Consider the following 7,715-nt stretch of genomic DNA (forward strand, 5'->3'; position numbering starts at 1 on the left):
ATACTAAGCATTTAGAAGCCAGAAAATTCAGATCTGTTATTCATTAATTTATTCCTCTATGGCAGCAGAATGTGCAGTAACCTGACCCTTCTGATGATGAGGCACTGGACGGGCAGCCAGCTCAGTCCATGCAGTAGAGCAAAGCTGATCCATCAGTGTCCTGCCTGATTTCTTACTCTGACTAATCTGGGACATTTTTCCTTTGGCATGACTGTGTTAAAAAATGTGACTTAGTAGTATCAGCTTTGTATTTCTGAAAAGCTCTACTTACCAGAGTTGTAAAATAGTAATGTAGTATTGACATAAGTCTTTGGCAAGTAATTTCAAAACAGGGCTCCACTAATGAATATTTTTTCTGAGATGCATTAATGAATAAAAGATTAGGTTTTTGCAATGAGTCCTGATATGTACACAGGAAATTATAATTACGGCAGCAGCTCTGGAGTCATTTGTGCCGACCTTTCTGCCATTGAGTACATTTAAAACACAAGGACTGTGAGGAGAGCAGAATCTATCAGGATAGACCCCTTGATAGAGACTCAAAGCACTTTTGTATGGCACTGAATAATGGCATCCGCTAAATGCCATAAATGTAAATGTAAAATGTTGATGACAAACATTCCCTCTGCACGATGCCACAACTACTATGCTCCAAAAGTCTCCAACATGCCATGCCATAAATTCCAAAACAGATTTCATATAGTTTTCCAATTCAAATAATGGTTCTTCCATAAGGACAAGCTTTAATATATTTCTTAATCAGTTATGGAATCAATGCCTTCTTTAATCAGTTATGGTGTGCCCTTTTCTTTTTCTTTAAATAGGAAGTATGAATTCTTTAACTCTGGTCTAAATAACATGAGATTTATGCCATTTGTCAGATGCCCTTATCCAGGGCAACTTAAAATTATCTCAGTGACCCTCTCTGTCGCCAGACCTGATTTCATGAAAGTATTGTATGACATTTGGCAATTTTATTCAAAAAATAATCAAATAATAAGGTTGGATAAAAAAACTGACAGGCTTAGAACAGACCAGTTAGAATGACGAATATGGTGTTGAGGTTGGATTAAAACTTCATAAGCTCATTATAGAACATATAAAGTGGTTGGAGGCAGTGATGAAGTATGGGCAATGCAATCACATTTGGTATTTCTGTGACTTCTAGAACACAGTTGTTGGTAATGTAATCTTTGTTTTCTCAATATTAACCCAAGGAAATGCAAACTGTTGTACTCAGTGTAATTTTTAAAATCATACCCTTTTATGGAAACTGCAAATGTCAGAATCTGTATATGAAGTAAATGTGTGAACGGTAAACATTGTAATACATTTACATTTATGGCATTTGGCAGAAGCCCTAATCCAGACCTAAAGACCTACTCCCCAAATGTGTGAGCTGTAATCAATACAATTGCATGGCCTGAGGACAAAATGAAAAACAAAACAAAAACAAAGATTAAATGGACAACGTTTGTCCTGCCGGATGTTCCTGAAGTGACAGAAATGCTATATGTGAAATAATTGGCATCCTTAACTTGCACTGATAATTATAGTATAAATCAGATCAGACTGTATGCTACATGTTTCCCATGGTACGATCACTAATTCTGGTACCAGTCTCACAGGTGCAGCTTTGTAAATTCACGGCTGGAAGCAGCAGCCAATCCCGGCGCTTGCGCCTCTTGCGTCTCGTTCGCAATTGGTCTCTGGCCTCGGGTACTCGCAAGCCGCTTTTGGTTTCCTGTCGGCGCGAGCAGGTGTCCAGATCAACGGGCGGAACGTGACGTCACGCGGGGGTTACCAGAAGCGAGTTTTTTGGAAACGGAGAAAGCTGGGAGGAAACTCCGTGTGGAAGAAAAATGCGTGAAAAGAGAAGAGTTGTTTAGTTTTGTTTTTAATTCCCAGCATAAGGCTCGCAGGCTGTGTCTTATCACAACAGGGGTAGATGTAGTATGATGATTTGATAGGCGGAAAAATTCCTGACGCAGAGCTGATAACAGGGTAGCATACTCTGACTGCGATATCTCCGACTACACTGGTGCCACACAATAACCGATGGGAAATCGTGATAAATGGGAACGTTTTCAACCCGTGACAACAATCTGGGTTTTGCACGGAGAAGCGTAAGAGCCATGAAGAAGCCTGAAGTGTAGTACGGTAAGATGGCGCATCGCTTCCTTTGTACTTCTGTCACTGGATGCTGGGCCGATACACAGATTCTCTACTGTTGTTGTCTATCACCCATAACTCTGCCTTCCGAGCAGGACGGTTTAATCTCACTTGATTGTCCTGTTGAGACTCCGCTCACTTTCATTCATGCATTTATAACAGGCCTGATTATGTAGTATATCGGCGATGTAACGCTCTGCCCCGCACACAAAGGGAGAGAAGAAAGACAGCAGCCTGTTATTGTGTGGCGGCGAGTTTCATCTGAGAGGTCGTCTGAACATTTTCACTTTCTACCTCAAACACTCAGACACACCGAGCTGTCCTAATGTGCTCTTTATCTGTTTTTTTTCCCCTTTCCCTTTAAATCATTTCTAACCCACACATCTTGAGCAGAGCCCCTTACATGTATTGTATGTTCTTCTGTATCTGCTGCAGAACAGGTCCATCAGTGAAACAGCAGCAGTCAGCGCCACAGCAGTGTGCATTATTTATGAAGTTGGAGAACTGGAATGCAGACCGTCTGTGTGTGTGTCTGTATGTGTGTGTGGACTTTACACAGTTTTACACTTGAACACACACACACACACACACACATACACACACACACACACACACACACACACACACACACACACACACACTTTAGTAAGCACCAGGTGTTGTCAAAATATCAAGCTTTTGAAGGTCTTAACAACACCATTGTTTCAAGAAATTAGCAACAATTTAACCAATAGATCTCGTCCTGCTCCATAAAATCTGGCTTCATTTATGGTTTGTAGCTCCATCAGTTGTAGCAGATAACAAAATGGTAATTGAAGGAAAAAAGAAAACATTATAAATAAATAAAAATTTGTATCCTGATTTTGCATTAAACATTGGAATTGTTATCATGATTTATCACCTAGATTTTACCTACTATAGACCTAGCCTTTCTAGGAGTGCTTTTACCATAAAATATTGAAACCTAATATTTTAATATTTTTGTCAATTTAGGGGCTTGGGCATTTTTATTTATTTTCCCCCAGATGTGTAATGTTTTAAAGTTCATTTATTTATCTTCAATAACCGTCCAGGAACATGGTGAATCTAGAGCATATTTAGTAACAGTAGATATAATACAGGGAAATAGGAGAATTGACTTCAAGCACATTGAGCTGCAATTTATGTATGAATAGTGGCATATCAAATTTTAATTATAATTATTATTATTATAAAAAAACAAACAAACTAATAAAGGATATGTAGATTTAGGATTAGGGTCATTTAAAGGAAGGCTTGTCAGTGGTTTTAATACAGTAGGTGGCTATAAATATAACAAGCATCTTTTTACTATTTTCTTTTATGAAAACAAAAAGATTAAAACAGAGAAGGAAAAATACCAGACTCTTTTAAATTTGATCTTCAATTTGTTTTCACTATTACATGCTTTAACCTGTCATTCCACTGATTGGCTGATGGTTCCAGCGAAGGACGGTGTAGTCAAACTTCATTGATGCCTTAAACTACACACTGTAGATGTAGTTTCGTTCTTGTTTTTAATAAAAATGTGATTGACATCCCACAAAATTATTTTGGTATGTAGGGATTCTGACTTTTAGGGTTATGTTAACATATGATTAAGAATAGAAGAGATAATATATGCATAGCCTGTGAGAAATACAAACACGTCTTTTTAGGCATAACTTCAAGAACAAAAACAACATTTGCCTAGTACAGGCCTTTTTATCAATTGGTTTCAGTATAACTGTGTTTTTTATTTAGCTTTTCTCTTTCTTTCTCTCTCACCTCAGCAGATAATGGCAAACATGGTGCTGAAAAGCCAACACAAAGCCCAAGATGGCAAGTAGAATCTCTCAGATTACACCCTGATCATCACGATCAGTTCAGTATCAGACATAAACCAGCTCCAGCTCAGCATCTAGTGTGAGGCTAATGTGTGGCCCCAACAGTATGAACAATCTGGAGCTTCTGCAAGAGCATAACTCAATTTGAGTGAGAGATGGAGCGGCTTTTGGAATAAGAGCTTGAAGCACAGGAAAAAGTGTATGCTGTACTGTATATGGTATTAGACTATCTCAGGTTGTTTGGTGTTGCTATGGAAACACTTGCCCTGTACCATGAAATTGTGTTGTATTCTGCCTACCATGCTTTTTGTTTTGATATGGCTGTGTGAATAAAACTCCCCCTCATTTATGGGCTTCATGCAAAGTTGAAATCAGCCCAGCGGATGCTAATTAAAGATGACTATAATGATCAACAGTTTTGGCTTCAGTTTTTAATCTCTTAATATAAATACATTTAACAGCCTGCTGCCCATCTGATACAGTGATATTAAAGAAAAATAGAAAATTTGGTCAAAATGTACATAATTTACATAAATCCACCTAGTTTATATTTAGTTTTTATTTTAAACCAATGCAAATTAGTGTTACTAGAAAAGGCCTTCAATAAATGTTTACTGATTATATGTATTGAGTTATTGTGGTTCTCTTTTTGAACATGTTATTTATTAAGTTTTCGTCTGTCCTCAGCCTCCCTCAGGCAGTTTCAAGCAACTCCTCAGTGAACAATGGCCAGGTGGAGCTCTTTTGCATTCAGACATGGCTTTGATCTCGGCAGTAACTTCCACGATCTTCGACCCCTGGGCACAGGTGCATCTGGCCTGGTGTTGTCTGCCGTTGATAGACGAAGTGGGCAGCGAGTGGCAGTTAAGAAGCTGGCACTGCGTGACGCCATGAGCATTAAACATGCATTGCGTGAAGTAAAAATCACATGCCGACTTCAGCATGAGAACATAGTTAAGTGTGTTTGAAGCAATGGGCCCCTGTGGCCAGCCTTTACCCCACAACCTCACTTAAGTCACAGAGATCTATATTGTGCAAGAGCTTATGGAAACAGATCTGGCCCAGATATTGGAGCAGGACCCGTTGCCAGTAGCCCATGCCACTTTGCTTTTTTACCAGCTTCTGCGAGGCCTCAAGTTCATCCACTCAGCCAATGTGCTGCACCGTGACCTGAAGCCAGCCAACATCTTCATCAACACTGAGCAGATGCTGCTGAAGATAGGAGACTTTGGATTGGCACGCATTGTTGACCCACACTACTCACACAAGGTAGAGAACAAAGCAATATTTATTAGATTTTAGAATTTAGTGCAGTTTTAAGAGCGTGGAATAGTGTGTAAATAATTTTCAGCACAGTGTTTAATGGATGATGTAGTTTTCCAAAATATATTCACTGTATGATCTAAATGACAACACCTCCATTGTGCACATTTTTCTTTTATTATAGGACATGAAACGTTTGAACAACACTATCATCAGTTCAGTTTTTATAAGCAAAATACCAATAGCTTTGCAATATTTTGTGTTATTGACACAGCATTTCCCACTGTAGTCATAGCCAGACAGTTACACCTGGGACTGCACATTATGCATAAACACTGGTTTGGCCTCCTGAGTGGTGTAAGCTGACATCATAAATTTGAATCATTCACAGAAAATGTCAGCGAATTTCCTACTGAACACATGAGCTAAGGGTGCATGGGTGGGCGCATGGTATTTGCACACAGCGATTCTCATTGTTACACTTTCTCTGTGTCTGATCTAGACACCTAACAGTCTGTCTGACAGTCCGGCTTTATATTTATGCTCTTAAGATTTACACGAGGTGAAGCTAGACCTTCCATCGGAAACAATTTTCTTTTTTGTTGATATTCATTTCATGTTTTGCTACTTGCTATTCTCAAAATCAATCAGCATAAACGTGTTCAGTTAAAACTAATTTTCACACGTTTTGTTGAAACAGATTTCCACTCTGCACCCACTACAACCATCCCCTTATCTTTTCAAGATAAATTAACTTAATACGATGAAGATAACTATGTGTTTAACTACATGCTCCTTCAAGGACAATACTGTAGAAATTAAACTTATTATATTTTAGATTTTTGATATATTTTAGAGTAGTTAATGTGTAAGTTTTATAGCAGTAAAGATTTATTGTCTTTTAAAAAAGAACTCAACATACAGCCATTATTGTCAAAATAGCTGCCAAAAAAAGTAAGTACACCCTAAGTGATAACAGCTCTTTGTCTTATAACCATGCGAATGTCCAATTCATCATGTTCGTGGTTTTGTCTGCTTGACAGAACCATACAAATCTGTTTATCTTGTATTAGAGCAGTTAAAATGTGGTGCTCTGAGGATTTAAGAATTAGAATTACTGCTCTCCACAAAGATAGATATAAGAAAATCGGTAACACCCTAAAACTGAGTTACAGTAAAGTGGCCAGAGTCATACAGAGGTTTTCAAAGATGTGTTCCAATCGGAACAGGCCTCGCAAGGGTTCATCAAAGATGTTGAGTCCTCGTGCTGTGCTTAGGTGCAGAAGCTGCTTCAAAAACAGATGCATGAGTGCTGCAGCATTGCTTTAGAGGGTGCAGAAGCAGAAGGTCTGCTTGTCAGCGCTCAGACCGTACACCACACACAGCAAGTCGGTTTGCACGGCCGTGGTCCCAAATAAAAGTCTCTTTTGAAGCTGGCTTACAAGAAAGCCTGCGAACAGTTTGCTGAAGAAACCCTGCATGAGTGCTTCTGGTACTGGGGAGCTGTGTTTCATTTAGGGAAACATGGATTCCAACATGTACTGTGACATTCTAAAGCAGACTATCAGGCCCTCCCTTCAGAAACTGGGCTGAATGGCAGTTTTTCAAAAAAAAAAATTACCCCAAACACACTGTCAAGATGACAACTGCCTTGCTGAAGGTGAAGGCGATGGAGTGGCCAAGTATGTCTCCAGACCTGAACCCTATTGAGCTCCTGTGGTGGATCTTCAATAGAAATGATCTGGAAATAGAAAGGTAGACAAAGAGACGTGGTGGTGGAATGAGGAAGTGCAGGAGAGCATAAGGAGAAAGAGGTTGGCAAAACAGAAGTGGGATTGACAGAGTGATGAGAAAAGTAGGCAGGAGTACAAGGTGATGCAGCAGCAGGGAAAGAGGGATGTGGCGAAAGCCAAGGAAAAGACATATGAGGAGCTGTATGAGAGGTTAGACACTAAGGAAGGAGAAAAGGATTTGTACCAATTGGCCAGGCAGAGGGACCGAGCTGGGAAGGATGTGCTGCAAGTTAGAGCAATAAAGGATGGACATGGAAATGTGTTGACTAGTGAGGAGAGTGTGTTGAGAAGGTGGAGGGAGTATTTTAAGCAGCTGATGAATGAGGAAAATCAGAGAGAGAGAAGGTTGGATGATGTGGAGTTGGTGAAGCAGGAAGTGGATAGGATTAGTAAGGAGGAAGCGAGAGCAGCGATTAAGAGGATGAAGAGTGGAAAGTCAGTTGGACCAGATGACATACCGGTATGGAGCATGAAGCATGGAGATGTTTAGGAGAGATGGCAGTGGAGTTTTTAACCAGATTGTTAAACAAGATTCTGGAAGGTGAGAAGATGCCTGAGGAATGGAGAAGGAGTGTGCTGGTACCGATCTTCAAGCATAAGGGAGATGTGCAGACCTGCAGTAACTACAAGGGAGTTAAGTTGA

At 39.7% G+C, this 7,715-nt stretch overlaps 1 pseudogene across 1 annotated transcript; it reads left to right on the forward strand.

Moving 5' to 3' along the window:
• Nucleotides 1-1,752: 1,752 nt before the first annotated feature.
• On the forward strand, nucleotides 1,753-5,318 carry LOC310720664 (mitogen-activated protein kinase 6 pseudogene; annotated as a pseudogene). Its single transcript, XR_014538293.1, has 4 exons — nucleotides 1,753-2,160; nucleotides 2,608-2,706; nucleotides 3,963-4,011; nucleotides 4,704-5,318. The product of XR_014538293.1 is annotated as a mitogen-activated protein kinase 6 pseudogene (transcript).
• The last annotated feature ends 2,397 nt before the right edge of the window (nucleotides 5,319-7,715 follow it).

The sequence above is a fragment of the Silurus aristotelis genome, assembly GCF_946808225.1.
Source record: "Silurus aristotelis genome assembly, chromosome: 26".
Classification (NCBI taxonomy): Eukaryota; Metazoa; Chordata; class Actinopteri; order Siluriformes; family Siluridae; genus Silurus; species Silurus aristotelis.